This window comes from Canis aureus, chromosome X (assembly GCF_053574225.1).
Source record: "Canis aureus isolate CA01 chromosome X, VMU_Caureus_v.1.0, whole genome shotgun sequence".
NCBI classification, from domain to species: Eukaryota; Metazoa; Chordata; class Mammalia; order Carnivora; family Canidae; genus Canis; species Canis aureus.
Genome location: NC_135649.1, coordinates 72946233 through 72966044, shown reverse-complemented (window position 1 = coordinate 72966044; position 19812 = coordinate 72946233). Strand labels below are relative to the sequence as shown.

The 19812-nt window shown below is 39.4% G+C and overlaps 1 pseudogene; it reads right to left on the bottom strand.

Moving 5' to 3' along the window:
- Window positions 1-18566: 18566 nt before the first annotated feature.
- Window positions 18567-19501, bottom strand: LOC144308473 (lipid transferase CIDEB pseudogene; annotated as a pseudogene).
- Between the last annotated feature and the right edge of the window lie 311 nt (window positions 19502-19812).

Sequence of the window (19812 nt, the reverse complement as noted above, 5' to 3'; positions counted from 1 at the left end):
TGTCTTCTCTTATAAGTCTGAGACATTTTTTTCCTTTGCTGCTTTCAGGATTCTCTCCTTGCCTGTGTATTTTGTGAATTTGGGTATGACATGCCTTGACCTCAGTCAACTTTTGTTGAATTTAATGGAAGTTGTCTGTGCTTCTTGGATATTGATGAATGTATCCTTCCCCAGATTAGGACAATTTTTGGCTATAATTTGCTCAAATAAACCTTCTGCCCCCTTTCCCTCTTCATTTTCTGGAACTACTATAATACAAACGTTATCCATTGTAATATGTCACTGTGTTCCCTCAGTCTACCTTCATGATCCATTACCTTTGTTTCCCTTTTCTTTTCAGATTCATTATTTCCCATAATTTATCTTTTGTATCATTGATTTTTTTCCTGTTTCATCCATCCTCATTTTTATAGCCTCTACTTGGTTTGCATCTCAGTTATAGCATTTTTTTTTTCAGGCTGACTAGATTTTAGTTCTTTTATCGCTGCAGTAAGGAATTTTCTAGTATCTTCTATGCTTTTTTCAAATCCAGCTAGTATGCTTATAATTGTTGTTTTAAATTCTCATTCAGACATCTTACTTATATCTGCATTGATTATATCTCTATCATTTATTCTTGTTCTTTCTTTTGGGGTGAGTTCCTTTGCCTTGTCATTTTGGAGTGAAAAAAAGACAAAAAGAAAAAAATAAAATTGAATGCTAATTTTGTGAAATGCACAAAGGGTTGCAGAAGGGGAGGTGCGCAGGGGGTTGGGGTAACTGGGTGACAGACACTGAGGAGGGCACTTGGGATGAGCACTGGGTGTTATACTATATGTTGGCAAATCAAACTTCAATGAAAATAAATGAAAAAATAAAAATAAAGACCAAAATAAAATTTAAAATCAAAATTGAAAGAAAACCGTAAATAAAGCTAGGTCCTAGGTGTGTTTTGGTGTGCTTGTTAAGAAAAGTTTACACAGGTTATTTTTCTGGTTTGCAGATGTGTAGCTTTGTTCTCTAAGACTTCTGATTGATTTATTGGGTGTTCAGAATGATTTTATATTTATCTAGCTGTGTTTGAGTGAGGAAGCCAACATAGGGTCATCTTACTACTCTGCCATCTTACCTCCCTCCTCATTTGTTTTGTTTCTTAAATTCCAGTAAAAAAAGGGCAGAAGACATTAATGGACATTTTTCCAAAGAGATATGCAGATGATCAACAGACATATAAAGATACTCAACATCACTCATCATCATAGAAATACAAATCAAACTACAATGAGATATCACCTCATAGCTTGCAGAATGGCTGAAACCAACAATACAATAAACAACAGGTGTTGGCAAGGATGCAGAGAAAAGGAACCCTCTTAGGTTTTTGGTGGGAATGCAAAGTGGTACAGCCACTCTGGGAAACACTATGGATGTTCCTCAAAAAGTTAAAAACAGAACTACCCTACAATCCAGCAGTTGCACCACTACATATTTACCCAAAGGATACAAAAATATCAATTCAAAGAGATGCACCCCAATGTTTATAGCATGATCTACAATAGCCAAATTATGGAGAAACCCTATCATCTAGCAATTGCACTGCTATGTATTTACATAAAGGATACAAAAAATCAATTCAAAGAGATGCACCCTAGTGTTTATAACATGATCTACCATAGCCAAATTATGGAAAAAGCCTAAACATCCTTCAACTGCTGAATGGATAAATATGTGGTATATATGTACAATAGAATATTAGTCCACCATAAATAGAATGAAGTCTTGCCATTTGCAATGACATGGATGGAGCCAGAGAGCATTATGCTTAGTGACATAAGTCAGTCAGTGAAAAACAAATACTTCATGATTTCACTCACATGTGGAATTTAAGAAACAACAAATGATTGTTGTTATGGTGGGCATTTTTATTATATATTAATTATACAAATATTTGACTATTATTTTAGAAGACTTTAAAGTAATTAAGAAGACTATTATTTTAGAAGATCTTATTTAAATATTTTGCTTTAGCAAGCAGTCATCCTGTTTATGTTTAGCATGTAAGTCCTGGCCTACTTTTTGACTGTGGTTTTGATGACAGCTTCATTTTCTGAGTCTTTGTGTTGTTGTTTTGGTGTTGGTCTGTATCTATATGGTCCTTATTGATGATTTCCAAGGTGATGGAATCAGCTTTCCCAGGCAGGGTTATTTGATATCAATCTTTGGGAAAGGGGAGTCTCAAGATCAGGAAGTTTCAGGAACAAAAAGTTTCTAGCCCCCGAGCCCTTGTTTTATATGAAACTTGTGCCTGTGGGAGATGGATAGTATTTCCCAGGTAAGTTGCTCACTGAGCGAGGATCCTTCTTGCTATTTACCTCTGGCTTCTGTGGTAAAGATTGTGGAAATAAAAGACCTTCTGATCCAGGCTCTGCTTATGGTGGGGATGGGGTGGTAGAGGGCAGTGGTGAAGGGATTGTGTCAGTGCCCACCCCTCATCCCATTTCAGGAGACATTGACATTCAGTCTTGGTTAATAACCCCTGGGCTATGATTCCTGAGTCCCTCTTATCTGTGATTCTGTGAATGTTTGTGAGATGAATCCTGGCCCTCAAAAGGAGGCTCTGAGAAGTAAGAAGATTGATTTTGAAAAGGATTTCCTTTTCTCTCTCACAGTGTTTAGAAGCAAACAGGAGTACACAGGTTCACATGAGATGGAGGCTGTCACTCTGTCATCTGTACTGCAGACTGAGAAGGGACATATAAAAATCATGTGATATAATGTTTATATTGTTTAGAAGGTTGTCATGAGGTTGAATTGACATCAAAGGATATGAAAGTGTTTTGGGAATGCTCAGAGGAGAAGAAGAAGGTAATTGTAAAACAAAAATATTAAGTTCTATATCAGAATGGTGATGAGGATAAAGTTGTGTCATACAAAATTGCTGCCCAGGAATAAGAAAAATATAGAATGTGAGCACATATCACACAATGGTGAATAATCAGTTTTTTACTAAGGATTTGCATATAATGCTTCAAATTCGGGGATTCCTAAATGCCTCTGGGTATATTCTTTCAAAATGACTACACAGATGGTTACTGTGTAGTCATAAATTTGGTCACTAAATATGGAATCAGAACTGAAGAAGTTCTGTGAATTTATGAAACATTTCTGAAATAGTTATGGCACAAATTAAGATAGTTTTGCAAACTAAACCAAAATATGTGAAATTTGGGGGCCTGTGCATCCTTTCTCTATTTGGTTCCCATGCCAGCATTTGTGTCTCTTTGTTGTTATAATAGGCCCTTCCACACTCCAACCTGTATACCACTTTCTAATGGACATATTTTTAAAGGTAAATTTATACATTAAATTGCTCTCTTGTCCTTTAAGGCAGAAGATTTAGCCTGGAGTAAATGGTGAAATACACTTTTTTCCTGTCAATGTCTTTTTAGGGATCAGAAGCCTCAACTCTCAAAGGGTTCTGTAATCCATAAGGTTTAAAAACTACCAGTGTTGGGGTGCTTGGGTGGCTTAGTGGTTGAGCATCTGCCTTTGGCTCAGATCATGATCCCGGAGTCCTGGGACTGAGTCCCACATCAGGCTCCCCTCAAGGAGGCTGCTTCCCCCTCTGCCTATATCTCTGCCTTTCTCTGTGTGTCTCATGAATAAAACAAAACAAACTAACAAAAAAAACCCTACAAAACTACCAGTGTTAAGATGACTTAAAGTTTTTTTTAAGATTTTATTTTTCATTTGTTTGAAAGAAAGAGAGAGATCAAGAGAGCACAAGCAGGGGAAAGGGCAGAGAGACATACAGACTCCCCACTGAGCAAGGAGCCCAACATAGGACTAAATCCCAGACCCCAGCATCATGACCTGAGCTGAAGTCAGATGCTTAACCAACTGAGCCTCCAGGTGTCCTAAGATGACATCCAAGTTTTAAGGTAACAATTTTACTTGCTCCCATTTAGAGTTCTCAAAGGGCTTCTAACCAATGCCCAGGTCACATAGCTAGGAAATTAAGCTCCTGAGGTTTGGATCTAAATTTAATGGCTTTTTTAATGGGTTTAAATAAAGGTCAGATACCATTCTGGGGCAAAATTCCAGGTTACTTTCACAAAACACTATTCTGGAATGACGTGGGGGCATATTGCCAACTACTGGATCATCCTTGCCCCTCCTCATCTAGAGTTAGGCCTGAGAAGCCCCAGGTTTCCTGAAATTCTTATCAGATTCCTGTCCTCTCAAACTGAAATGTATTTGACAGCTTGAATTATAGATATACCAGCATTTTAAGGACATTATTATATCTATTACCCCTGACATCAGGATTATATAAAAGATTCACAGACTTGTTTGAATATCAGATACATTCACAATTTTTCAATGGAAGTAACCAAAAAACATCAGGTATCCTAATTTATATTGGTTTCCTATGAGTTCAGCTGTAATATTCTTAGAATGTCAGAGCCAGAGGTGTCCTAAGCCAGAAAATACCCTTTTACAGGTAAAGATGAAAAAAACAAAGGCTTGTCCAGAATCATAGAATAAGTCAGTGGAATATTGGACTAGAAAACAGGATCCTTGACTCCCAGTCACATGCTCATCCCTAGTCAAAAGCTCATCAACAGATGAGTGGCACAGGTTCTCACAAATGCTCCCTCTTTCTTCTGCCCCATTACCCACCCCACCCCCCAAAACTTGTAACTTATGCCAGTTGCTGATGAAGGAAGCAGCATGAAAAGGGGTATAGGGAGGAGTAATGAGTACACAAGAATGGGCCAAGGATGGAGTCATGCTCTGGGCAGCAGGCTTTCATGGGGTGCTAGGCTCTTTTATGCCTCCCTTAAGCTCCAGGGATACTCTGACCTCACTGTAATCACACTGCCATCTTGTGGGAGTAGGAGAATGTAGTCACTCCACCCAGCTGGTTATGAAACTCATGGAGGCGTGTGAGCAAGGTACTGAAAAAGATTTTATAACAATTAGCATAGATATTCTCATTTATTAAACATCTACTATGCGTCATACCATGTGAGAAGTATTATATATATATGTATATATATAAATTTATTTTTTCCTACACCCTAAGAAACTAACTACTGTTAATGTCTCAATGAGAAAACTGAACTCCCAATTGATGAGCTGACTTGCTCATAGTTACACAGCCAGTAAATGCCAATGCTAGAACTAAAACCCAGAGGACTGACTGCAGTAAACATACACTTTTTTGATAATAATAGATATCATTGATTTAATTTTATACTATATGTCAGGCAGTGTACTAGGTTGTTGGATATAATATTAAAATCTTTACAATAAACATGTGGGTCAGATATTGTTACTCTTATTTTACATAGAAAGAAACAGAAGTTTAGAGAGTAAATGTGACTTGCCTAAGATTTATATAATTAGTCTGATCAGGATTTTAAGCCAGAACTATCTGACTTTAAAACCCATATTCTCCAACATGCTGCCTCTTTCAGAGATTTGAGAGCATGGCATGTAGAAAGCAAATGAAGCTTTCAAAGACAGCCTCCACTTGATGGCTTTGGGGGCAGCTTAAATATCTTACACACTCAGTCTAAGACATTGTACTTCTGGGAGGCAAGAGAAACTCAAGAAATAAGATTGGATAGCTGTGATGTTTGGATCCCAGAGAACTGACCAGCCCTCAAACTTACACCAAATTCTAGAAACATTTGTATACAATGAAATTGGGACAAATTGGGAAACTGAAGGAATTCCCACTGAGATCAAAATGAGTTGGGACCTCTTAGGAGACTAAAGATTAACTCTTTCCCTGGAGAAATATGCCTCATTGTGCTTCTCAGGGTTACTGCCTTAAAGTGACTTGTTACAAATAGGAAACTTGGTGCTGATTTTCTGCTACTTCTATTCAACTGATTCTTTTCAGTCTGTAAAGTGCTATCACTTTACAGCTTGTATACAATCAGTCCAAATAAGCTATATATCGCCTGTGTTCTACCTCTCTAGTACTTAAGTTGAAAAGAGAGAGCTAAAGTATTGCTGCTGGCTCATAGTTTTCCATCCCTTTTCAATTTCTGCAGGAACCAGTATAATCCTCTCTAAAATTATGGGTGATTGTTTTATGGTACTCTTTACTGAATTTGCACCTTTGTGCCTCAGTAGCTTAGCATAGCACTTTAACCCAACTAGTGCTGATGAGATGTTAAATAAATGAAGAAAATCAACTTCACAAAGTACATCTATGTCTTTCATCCACTGGACAAGGAAGGAAAAACAGAGGCTTAAGACTTGATCAAATTTCCAAAATCAGCTCATCAAATCCCCATCCTGATTCTTTTTAAGCATCTCCACCCAACTGGTCTTTCAAGCCCTGCTTGCACATTTTCAGTTACAGGTACTCATGAGTAGGCCACTTACTTACTGAAGTCTTCCTTGTGTGGAATTAACTCTTACCCTTTGTGGCTTCTACCCATGGATTTTAGCTCCACACAGACTCTGTCCTTTCTGTCTGCCCTATCCAAGACGTGAGCTCCAGTTCATTCAATTATTTTACACAGCACCTGGGCTCTTGCCTCTTCTTTATTCTACTTACTTCTCCTCTGTACCCAATCTACTTTTTCTCTATCATTTTTGAAGAATAAGGACCAGAGCTGGAAACAGAACACCTGCTTGGCAGTATAGACTAGAGAGTAATGTCACCTCCTCTGTTCTGAAAAATAATAAAGTGAAATCTGTTTTTTGGAAACCATGTCACCTTACTGGGGGTATGCAAACTATGGCATGTGGGTCAAATATGGCCCACTCTACTTGTTTGTATAAATAAGGTTATGTTGGTACACAGCCATGGCCATTAATTTACATACTATCTTTGGCTGCTTTCATGCTGTAAGGGAAGAACTGAGTAGCTGCTACAAAAACCATATGCTTTGCAACACCTAAACTACTTACTATCTGTTCTTTAAAATTTTGCCACTCCCTATCCTTGATTCATTTTAAGCTCCCTGTTAAAAAACTCTTATCAATAATAACCTCATGGGTAAAAACAAAAATTAAAATCCAAACTAAGACTCAGAGAACTGAAATGATTTGCCTAAATTCACACAACTTGGGCACGACCAAAGATGGATTTTGAACCCGGGTCTGTTGGTTCACAATCCAGTGTTCCTCATGGTCTCCTCAGTGCTCACTGCAAGCCACTTCAAGCTAGAACATGTTGTGGTAGTGGCTCCATGGTTTATAACTGCCTTAGTTGAGTTCCCACTGTCAGCCAATATTTGCCTATGTCAGTTCCTCTTACTCAGGTCAGTTTTTCTCATCTACTCCTTTGTTCCGTTACTGGCCACCTTGCCACTAGAGTCATAGTCTCCTTGGTCAATGATCAGGATAAGCTTTCTAAAGAAAAAGCTATTCAGTAGCCTTTGCTTATAGGAGTAGGAGAACCAGGCTGGCTGAACCTCAAAGCCCAATAGGGCAAAAAGAAAGTCTCATCATCCCTCATGTCCTTGAATCTGGAAATATTTCTAAGAGAAAAAACATGAGGTACTGAGTGATGGAGATTAAGAGAGAGAGAGACAAACAGAGACAGAGAGAATAGGAATGAACATATACTTGATTAACAAGGACAACTACCTTTGATTTATTCCTTTTCAGATTAATCAATCCTGCTTTTTGTAGCTGGGCATTTACTTAGAACCTGGCTTCTGGATGGGTAAAGCTGCCCAGATATCCCTGTCCATACTTTGAGGGCAGTCCTAATCTAGTACACACAGGCTAGTGGGACAGTGGGTGGGTTGGGGGAGGTCAAAACAAGAAGTTTAGACTGCTATGAGGCTTTTCCTCAGCTCTGAGTCTCTCTCCTTGACCGTACATCCACCTACAAAAGGAAAACAAGGACTCCCAGGAATACTAGGAGCAAAACATTATAGGTACATATCTACCTTATAAACTTTATTACCAAAAAATATCAGAACTCAAGGGGTCTTTAGATGTCATATTGTCCAACCACCTAATTTTATAAGTAAGAAAACATCAGCTTGAAGAAGAAAAACCATCCATGTATGTTCACATAGCAGATGAGTTTACATGCACAGAGTCAATTCACTCTTCAATTTGGGAAAGTCCCTTGCCTAAATCATTCATTTTGGAAATGGGAAAACTCAGGCTAAATCTGCAGGACAAAATTGTACCTCATTCAATTATATATCCCCACACCTAACAAAGTGTCTTGAATAGACCAAAAACTGAAGACATGTTTTTATTAATAAAGAGGCCTCCAAATTTAAGAACATGTTATTAACAACTATGTGCCAACAAATTAGGCAATCTGGAAGAAATGGATGCATTCCTGCAAACTTTATAAGTTTGGTAATTTATAACTACCAAAAGTGAAACAAGAAGAAATAGAAAATCTGAACAGACCCATAACCAATAAAGAAATTAAAGCAGTAATCAAAAACCTCCCCCCCCCAAAAAAAAAAAACAACAACAAGAGTCCAGGGCCAGGTGACTTCCCAGGGGAATTCTATCAAACATTTATTTTATTCTATTTTTTATTTTATTTATTTATTCGTGAGAGACACACAGAGAGAGGCAGAGACACAGGCAGAGAGAGAAACAAACTCCATACAGGGAACTCGATGTGGGACTCAATCCCAGGACTCTCGGGATCACACCCTGGATGGAAGGCAGGTGCTCTCTCTCTCTCTCTCATGAATAAATAAATAAATATAAAATCTTTAAAAAAAAGCGATACCACCTTACACAACTCAGAATGCCTAAAATTAACAAGATAGGAAACAACAAATGTTGGTGAGGATGTGGAAAAGGGAAACTCTCTTCCACTGTTGGTGGGAATGCAAACTGGCATAGTCACTCTGGAAAATAGTATGGAGGTTCCTCAAGAAGTTAAAAATAGTGCTACCCTATGACTCAGCAATTGCACTACTGCATATTTACCCCAAAGGTACAAATGTAGTTACCTGAAGAGGCACCTTCTCCCCAGTGTGTACAGAAGTAATGTCCACAATAGCCAAACTGTGGAAAGACTGAGATATCCATTGACAGAAAAATGGATAAGGAAGGTGTGGTATATATAATACAATGGAATATTACTTAGCCATCAGAAAAGGATGAATACTTGCCATTTACAGTGATGTGGATGGAACTGGAGGGCATTATGCTGAATAAAATATCAATCAGGAAAAGACACTTATCACACAGTCTCACTAATATGTGGAATATAAGAAACAGCACAGAGGATCATATGGTAAGGGAAGGAAAAACTGATTGGGAAGTCATCAGAGAGGGAGAAAAACCATAAGAGACTCTGAACTATAGGAAACAAATTGAGGGGTGCTGGAGGGGAGATGGGTGAGGGGATGGGGTAACTGGGTGATGGGCATTAAGGGGGGCATGTGATGTGATGAGCACTTGGTGTTATATGCAACTAATGAGTTATTGAACACTAAATTGGAAACTAAGTATGTAGTATATGTTAGCTAATTGAATTTAAATTAAAAAAAATAAAAAGGAGAAAGAGACCTCAAATCTTAAGAAAGGATCTTTGACATGATCTTGTTAGCAGACATTCCAATTTATAGGTGAATAAATAGAGATCCACTTAGGGAAATGTTTGATCCTACATCCAGTAAAAAATAGAGTTGAGACAAGAATCCTGTCATCATCTAGTTAAGCAATGTGCCCAAAGTACAACAGTTAGTATATGACATTGCAAAATGAGTCTATTTTTTCCTTGCTGAAATTTTACATTTATACCTCCTTCCTTCCTTCCTATTTTCCTTCCTTCTTTTTCTTTCTTCTTTTTTGAAACATTTCCTGAACATCTGATATGCATGGAGGAAGACAGAAATGCATAAGATCCAGTTCATGCAAACAAGGGGCTCACATCCTTTGGAAGAGATAAAAATGCAAACATGCATTTACCAAATACATGCAGTCAACAATTGGAAATAGGAGTGCCAAATCAGAATGGAAGAGTCATGGAATATTTCTCAGAGGGATTGACATTTCAGTTGGCTCCTGGTAAGATAGTAGGTCTTTACTGGGAATATAAAGTGGAAAAGATATATTTTAGAAAGAAAGAATAGCATTAGCAAAGATGTGGCATATTTAGAGAACATTGAATACTAAAGCATGGCTGGCACATAGCATAGCATGGTCAAAGGTGGAGGTAGCCTTTAAGGGGTAGGAAAATTGAGAAAGCAGATTGTAAAAGCTTTGAAAAACAGAATAAGAATTGCAGACTTTAGTCTGAAGGTCAACAGGAAAGGTTTTGAAGTAGGGTAATGACGTACTCAGTTTTCTGGCATAAATTGATCACTAGTAAGAGTACAGACAACTCTTACTTCTGTCATGAGATACCATTGACCCTACTTTTGTTTACTCTGCCCCAATTTGGGGTCCTCCAGGTCATGCTGAATTTAATAGGCATTAAGAGCAAGATTCTCACTATGCTATTAAAGACTTCCCTAGCCACCTGGAAACAACTCTTCTTATAGTCTCTCCCTCTAATTTCCTCTTATCAGATTCAAAAGTCTGGGACAGTAAGTTCAACATAGGTACATTGACATGCACTGAAAATGTATGGAAGACCCAGTTTCTTTTTATTTTTTTTACATCAAAAGACATTTTATTTTTAATTTATTTTTTAATACCATCTTTTCTTGTATATTTTTATTGGAGTTCAAATTGCCAACATATAGTATAACACCCAGTGCTCATCCTGTCAAGTGCCCCCCTCAGTGCCCATCACCCAGTCATCTCAACCCCCCACCTGCCTCCCGTTTCACTACCCCTTGCTCATTTCCCAGAGTTAGGAGTCTCTCATGTTCTGTCACCCTCTCTGATATTTCCCACTCATTTTTCTCCTTTCCCCTTTATTCCCTTTCACTATTTTTTATATTCCATGAATTAATGAAACCATATAATGTTTGTCCTTCTCCAATTGACTTACTTCATTCAGCATAATATCCTCTAGTTCCATCCATGTTGAAGCAAATGGTGGGTGTCTGTTGTTTCTAATGGCAGAGTAATATTCCATTGTATATATATATATATATATATATAGACAACATCTTCTTTATCCATTCATCTTTCAATGGACAACAAGGCTCCTTCCACAGTTTGGCTATTGTGGACATTGCTGCTATAAACATTGGGGTGCAGGTGTCCTGCCATTTCACTGCATCTATATCTTTGGGGTAAATCCCCAACAGTGCAATTACTGGATCGTAGGGAAGATCTATTTTTAACTCTTTGAGGAACCTCCACACAGTATTCCAGAGTGGCTGTACCAGTTCATATTCCCACCAACGGTGTAAGAGGGTTCCCCTTTCTCCACATCCTCTCCAACATTTGTGGTCTCCTGCCTTGTTTATTTTCACCATTCTCACTGGAGTGAGGTGGTATCTCATTGTGGTTTTGATTTGTATTTCCCTGATGGCCAGTGATGCGGGGCATTTTCTCATGTGCTTGTTGGCCATGTCTATGTCTTCTTTGGTGAAATTTCTCTTCATGTCTTTTGCCCATTTCATGATTGGATTGTTTGTTTCTTTGCCGATGAGTTTAATAAGTTCTTTATAGATCTTGGATACTAGCCCTTTATCTGATATATCATTTGCAAATGGAAGACCCAGTTTCTAATGCTGTTTCAATCATTTTGTTGTGGCCACGGAGGTTCAAAGGCAAAGAAAAACTTTGCAGAGGGCAAAGTCAGGGCCAATGAAGAAAATAGTTTCTCTCAAAGAAGAGAATCTCTGTGTCCAACCAAGGAAGCAAATTTATTCTCAGAGATTTTGTAATTCCTGCCCAGCAAGATTGTTACAGACAAGAGTCTATTGTGCATTTCTTATTTTTCTTTTCCTAAAGAAGGTATTTTGTTGTGATAATTTTATTTCTATTTAACCACTGTTTTTCGGGTGTGGGCAAGGGGCAAGTAACTTATCATTTAGTTTACAAGTTACTGTATTATGGGGAGCAATATCTGGAGTTGAAGGGGCTGTTTCTGGACTGTGAGTTGGATAGAGTAACTTATGACACTTCAGATTGTCTTCCTTGGGGATGAATTAAATATATTCTATGTGAATGAAGAAGTGTATGTGAGTGGGAATGGGGTGGACTTTGGCAGTCTTCTAGTTGTCCAACAATCTCCACTTTCCTCTACCTCGTGTAAGAAAAGAAACCCTAAGTTTTAGATGGGCATATAGCCACATGCTGAGAGACTATATTTCCTAGTGTTCCTGGGAAATTATCATCTTTATATTGCAGAAGAAGAAACAAAGGCTCTGAGAAGTTAAGTGATTTAACAAAAATAATCTAGCTATTAAATGGCTAATTTGGGATCCAAGATGAAAACTGTCTTGGTGTTGCTCTTATCTCCATAGATTTTTATTCACAATCACAGGCTAGTTTGAAAAAGCCGGGGGATGAGGTATAGGAATTAATCCAAGAGTGAAAAGTGAACTTTAATTTGTGACATACACAATCGTTTTCCAAGTCTGAATTGCTTTTTGTGTAAAGTTTTTTTTTAAGACCTCATTCATTTATTCAAGAGAGACACACAGAGAGAGTCAGAGACATGAGCAGAGAGAGAAACATGCTCCACGCAGGAAGCCCGATGAAGGATTTTATCCCAGGACCCCAGGATCATGCCCTAGGCCCAAGGCAGGCGCTCAACCACTGAGCAGCCCTGGTGTCCCTTGTTCCAAGTTTTTAAACTTAAATTCCAGTTAGTTAACATACAGTGTATTATTAGTTTTGGTAGAATTTAGTGATTCATTACTCACATACAACACCCAATGCTCATCACAACAAGTGCATTCCAAATACCCATCACCTATTTAACCTACCCCCCCTCCCCTCCCCTCCAGTATCCCTGTTTGTTCTCTATGGTTAAAAGTTTGTTTTCTGGTTTGCTTCTCTCCCCTCAACCATGTTCATCTGTTTTGTTTCTTAAATTCCACATATGAGTGAAATCATATTATATTTCTCTTTCTCTGATTAACCTATTTCACTTAGCATAATACTCTCTAACTCTATGCACATCTTCACAATCAGCAAGATTTAATTGTTTTTCATGGCTGAGTAATATTCATCAGGGACAAATGAAATCTACAGTGGCATATAACCTCAAACCTGGCAGAATGGCTAAAATTAACAATTGAAACAACAGATATTGGTGAGAATGCAGAGAAAAAGGAACTTTCTTACACTGTTGGTAGGAATGTAAACTGGTGCAACCACTCTGGAAAACAATATGGAGTCTCCTAAGAAAGTTAAGAATAGAATTACCCTACAACCCAGCAATTGCACTAATAGGTATTTACCCAAAGGATACAAAAATACTTATTTGAAGGGATACATGCACTCTGATGTTTATGGCAGCACTATCAAATAACCAAATTATGGAAAGAGCCAAAGCATTCAACAACTGATGAATGAATAAAGAATATGTGGCATCTAAATACAATGGAGTAATGGATAAAGAAGATGTGGTTTATGTATACAATGGAATATTACTCAGCTATTAGAAATGACAAATACCCACCATTTGCTTCAACGTGGATGGAACAGGAGGGTATTATGCTGAGTGAAGTAAGCCAGTCGGAGAAGGACAAACATTATATGTTCTCATTCATTTGGGGAATTTAAATAATAGTGAAAGGGAATATAAGGGAAGGGGGAAGAAATGTGTGGGAAATATCAGAAAGGGAGACAGAACGTAAAGACTGCTAACTCTGGGAAACGAACTAGGGGTGTTGAAAGAGGAGGTGGGCGGGGGGTGGGAGTGAATGGGTGACGGGCACTGGGGGTTATTCTGTATGTTAGTAAATTGAACACCAATAAAAAATAAATAAAAAAAAAAAAACAAAGAACAAAATAAATAAATAAATAAATAAATAAATAAATAAATAAATACAATGGAGTATTGCTCCTCAAGTCAAAATTGCTTAACTCCATTTTTTTCCAGATAGCAATTTTCAGTTACATGCTATGAATTTCAGAATATAATGGCTTTCAAAATGCATTTAATTGTTCTTATATAGATGGAAACTCTGAGGACTAAAGAAGGAGAATGACTTGGCAAAGGCAGTTTTGGTAGAATAAGGACTATGGCAAAGTTTGATGTTCATTATCCTCCAGTTTAGTTGCTGTTCTTGGAATTCGAAAAGGACCCTCAAACCATTGAGCTTAGCATTACCAAAACTATGTTATATACACTTGATAGATGTCAAGCAAAAACAATTATTTACTTAGATAAGTTACTGAAATTCTAAATTAAACAAACATCTAGACAAATTTAAATAGGTTTTCTTTCCAATTCTGCTATGTTGCCATAGGGAAGTTACTTAAACTCTCTGTACACTGTTTTCTCAATTCTAAAAGGGGGCTAATGTACATTATTGCATGCTGTTCCCAACCTTACAGCCCTGACTGCCCTGGCATGCAGACCCCCAACTGCCACAGTGGTTCAGGGTACCTAGCATAGGACTAGTGGCCCATCACAAATTTTGCTAACACCCTGGTGCCACTCCAAAGTTCCCTGGTGGGCACACTCCCTTAGAGATGGCCTCTGTGAGTCCCACTAACACCACAGAGAGCAATCATGAGCAACAACAGGCAGAGAGTCACTGTAGATGACTGCGCTGAAAGGACAAGTTACCCAGACACAACAGAAGGGTGTAAGGAACACACATAGAATACTCTAATGAAGTACCAGGTTCTGGTGAATAAGAGACACTACACAGCAGGACCTCTTCTTCATAAAGTCACTATTTCCAAGAGGAGAAGATGCAGCTGACTTTCTTAAGCACAGAATAACAAACAAGCAGAAAAACAAACAAGCAGAAAAAATGGAGAGATGGAAATTTATTCCAAATGAAAGAACAGGACGAGGCCACAGCCAAAGACTATGCAAAACTAGATAGAAGTAACATCAAAGATAGGGAATTTAAAGCAATTAACACAAGGATATTCACTGAATGTAAGAAAAGAGTGGAGGACATGAGGGTGACCTTTAACACAGAGATAAGGAATAACATAGAGATAAAGGATTCAATAAATGAAATGAGAAACATGCTTGATGGATGAAGAGCAGAAGGAAGAAGCAAAAGAAGAAATGAGTAATCTAGAAATCAGAGTAATGGAAAGTAATCAACCTAAACAGAAGAGAGAGAAAATAATTATGCAAAACGAGAAGATTTAGGGAAATCAGTGACTCTATCAAAAGTAATAACATTCATATTATAGGAGTCCAAGAAGAAGAAGAAGAGGAGGAGGAGGAGGAGGAAGGAGGAGGAGAAGAGGGGGCAGAAATTTTATTTGAAGGAATTATAGCTGAAAACTTCCCTAATCTGGAAAAAAAAAAAACAAATATCCAGATTCAGAAAGCACAGAGAACTCCACAAACAAAATCGACAAAATCAGACCCACACCAAGACATATTATAATTAAATTGGAAAAATATGGTAATAAAGAAAAAAACTAAAAGCAGCAAGTCAAAAGAAGTCTTTAAATTACAAGGAAAAACCCATAAGGCTAGTTGGAGCTTTCTCAACAGACTTTCCAAGTCAGAAGAGAGTGGCATGATAAATTGAAAGTGTTGAAAGGGGAAAATATGCAGGCAAGAATACTTTATCCAGCAAGTCTATCATTAAGAATAAAAGGATGGTTGGGACACCGGGGTGGCTCCACGGTGGAACATCTGCCTTTGGCTCATAGGATCCAGGATCGAGTCCCACATCCGGCTCCCTGTGGGAAGCCTGCTTCTCCCTCTGCCTATGTCTCTGCCTCTCTCTCTCTCTATCTGTATCTCTCATGAATAAATAAATAAACCTTTAAAAAAAGAATAAAAGGGGGGGCGCTTGGGTCGCTCGGTCATTTAAGACTCTGTGGAAAAATTAGAGAAGGAGACAAACCATGACAGATTTCTTACTCTGGGAAACAAACAATGGGTTGTGGAAGGGTGGGGGATGGGGTAACTGGGTGACTGGCACTGAGGAGGGCACTTGATGGGATAAGCACTGGATGTTATACTATATGGTGGCAAATTGAATTTAAATTAAAAAATGTAAAAATAAAATAAACTCAATCATGTTAAATTCAAACAAAACAAAAGACTCTTCCTTCTGCTCAGGTCATGATCCCAGCATCCTGAGATTGAGCCTTGCATTAGACTCCCTTCTCAGTGGGGAGTCTGCTTCTCCCTCTCCCTCTGCCTGCTGCTCCATCTGCTTAGGCTCCCCTTCTCTGTCAAATAAATAAATAAAATATTTTTAGAAAAGAATAAAAGGAGAGATAAAGAGTTTCCCAGAGAAACAAAAATTAAAGGGATTATGACCACTAAGCTAGCACTGCAAGAAATACTAAAGGGAACTATTTCAGTGGAAAGGAGAGATAAAAAATGATAGGATAGAGATAGGAAACACAAAAGCAGTAAAAATGAATATTTCTGTAAAAAGTCAAGGAACTCATAAAAAAGTATAAAATATGATAACATATACCTAAAACGTGAGGAGAGGAGAAAAAAAAAACAGTTTCAAATGTAAATGAAACTTACTAAAAGATTGATTTACTAACTACCAAAACAAAAATAGGAAGAAATAGAAAAGACCAATAACATGTAACGAAACTGAATCAGTAATAAAAAAAATCCCAACAAACAAAAAGTCCAAGACCAGGTGGGTTCACAGAGGAATTCTTCAAAACATGTAAAGAAGCATTAATACCCATTCTTCTCAAACTATTCTAAAATATAGAAAAGGAAGAAGAATTTCCAAATTCATACTAAAGCTCAGCATAACTCTGTACCAAAACTAGATAAAGATGCCACAAAAATATGCTAATATTCTTGATTAATATAAATGCAAAATTCTCAAAAAAATACCAGTAAACCAAATTCAACGATACATTTAAAAAAAATCATTCACCAGGATCAAGTGGGATTTATTCCTTGGTTGCAAGGATGGGTCAGTATTCACAAATCAATCAATGTGATACACATAAACATGAAAAAGGATAAGAACCATATGATAATTTGTATAGACATGCAAAAAGGTATTTGACAAAGTACCATATCCATTCATGATAAAAACTTTCAACAAAGTAGCTTTAGAGGGAATATATCTCAACATAATAAAGGCCATATATAAAAAACTGACAACTAACATCATCCTCATTGGGGAAAAACAGAGCTTTTCCTTTAATGTCAGGGACAAGACAAGGATGTTCCCTTTTACCACTTTTATTCAACATGGTACTGGAAGTTCTATCCACAGCAATCAGACAAAAACAAACAAACAAACAAATAAATAAATAAATGACATTCAGGATCTTTTTTTTTTTTTTTTTTTAGGTCACTGAAAAGGCTTCGGAGATGGAAGCCGAAAGCGTTGGTGCCCTCGGCCAAGAGGGTTCAGCCTCACGACCCCTCAGGACTGACATGGTAGGACTTGTTGATACCCTCCCTCTCCCCGGGTGCTGGCCTCCAGGCGCGGCTGCCGCTTCAAGACCCAGTTCAGGTGCGGGAGCGTGCCCTGCCTCCCCCAGGCAGCCCCAGGGCTCTGACGCTGGGCTCCCTCTGTTCCGGTTTTGAACTTGTCTGCTCCCCCCTGGCCTGGGAGCCTCAGAAGCCAGAGGGAAGCCTGACAGCCACAGCACACGAGCCTTGCCCAGAGCCTTTTGGGAACTGCGTGCTGAAGGACCAAGTCCCGACCACAACCCTGAGGCCAGGCTCTGGGCCCCTAGGACAGGGGCAGCTGGAGGCACCTCGGATGGGCGATGGGCTATGCATGCAGCAGCAAACGTGAACCCCTTGGTTTGCGAAGAGAACAATCCAGATGCTTCCGGACAGGAACGTCTGGCCCTGGGGCACAGTAAAACCACCCCTTCCCGCCCCGGGCCCGGAACAGCTGAGGACTCACGGCGGAGCTGGCCTGGGCACACCGGCCATCCGACAGCATGTCTGGCCCCTGTAGCTCCCGGAAATGCACATAGTGGTAAGGAAGGGCCTGCATCTTCCCCAGGCAGCACACCTTGCTCCTGGGCTGACACCACAGCAATGGCATCTGATTGCAGCACTGAACAAAGTCACACAAGGTGTCCAGTTTGCCCTCTATCTGTCTCATGTTGTTCTCCTGGAACCTACAAGAGGGGAGGGTCAGCCTGGTACATGTGTGTGTACACATGTTGGAGTCCCTATAAGGTAGAAGTAAAACTTTCAATATTTGCAAATGATATGATACTATAAACAGAAAACCTGAAAGACTCCACTAAAAATTGCTACAATTTATAAACTATTTCAGTAAGGTCATAGGATTCAATATAAATATACAGAAATCGGTTGCATTTCTATGCACCAAAAATGAAGCAGCAGAAAGAGAGATTTTTTTTTATTTTTATATTTTTATTGGAAATGTTTTTGTTATTTTGGGGAGAAGGATATAAAGAAATCGAGATCTCAAGGTGAAGTCAAAGGCTGAATACAGTGCACTGGGAAGCTTAGGGACAGGAGGAATTGTAAGAAATCTAGATGTAGCAATGGTCTGAGTGGAATCAAGATGCTTAGGGATGGGCTTGTGGCCTTTTAGGGTAAGGGGGAAGCTGGAAAGATGGCTAGGAAGAGACAGTATTCTTCGGGAAAGGGTATAGGCTAGAGGTATAAAGCCTTATGCTGATGGGACCTGTTGCAGTGGGGTCAGAAGACCATGAGGAAATTGGGTGAGTTCTTTCATATGCACTATCCTCAGATCTCCAAAGCCGATGCTGTCAGAGTCCTTACAGTGTGTCTTGGAACAAGTATAGGGGCAGAGAGCAGCTCAGAGCCCCTTCTTAGTAGGGATGGAGGCGACCCAGCTGCTGCCAATGCCACTGCTCAGCCCCTTCTACTAGGTGGTGAAGGCTGGAGGAAATTCCCAGCAGCATGTGGCCTAGGCCTTGCAGCAGTGCAGATGTCCAATGGAGGAGCTCCCTGAGTACTTTCTTTGGGCCAAGTCCTTGAAAATCACAACTCATGGAGTAGAGCCCGTAGAATGTGGCTTTGACATTGAGGCTGCCAAAGAGGTCTCGAGGGTATTGCTTGTATACGTCGAAAGTGATGCGGGCGATGTCTTTGCTGTGCTTGGGCTTCTCCCGGCCCAGGCCATATGACAGTATCCCACTCCTGCTGGGGCTCCAGCTCTGCCCACACTCCAGCACCATCAGGCACGTGTCATCCTCCAAAAGCTGGAAGCAGTCCTCACTCTCCACAGCGGTCCCATCCTCCTCCAGCACCAATGTTAGCATCCCACTCAGCAGGAGGGCCTCTGTTGCCTTGTCCAGCAGTTCCTGGCGAGTGGCAGCTGTCAGACCATCCGCTTGTGATCACAGACTCGGAAGGGTCGCTGGGGTGGTGGAGGTGAAGTCCAGACTTTCCGGCCAAACTCAGAGCTCATATTGGATACTGACCTGAGCAGGCCACTGGGGTTCAGGGCTGAGAAGCACTCCATGGTGGAGGGAAGGAGCAGGGGAGTTGCCTCTCCCGGTGAGTTCTAGGCTGGGTGGTTCCAGAAAGAGAGATTAAGAATCCAGAGTGGCAGGGCAAGATAGCAGAAGAGTAAGGTCCCCAAGTCACCTGTCCCCACCAGCTTAACCTAGATAACTTTCAAATCATCCTGAAAACCTACAAATTCCATCTGAGATTTAAAGAGAGAACAGCTGGAATGCTATAGTGAGAAGAATTTATGCTTCTATCAAGGTAGGAAGACAGAAAAAAATAATGAAATAAAAAAGCATGCAAGGGGGAGGGGCCCCTGCAAGGAGCCAGGCTAAGGCCCCGTGGCGAGTGCCCCC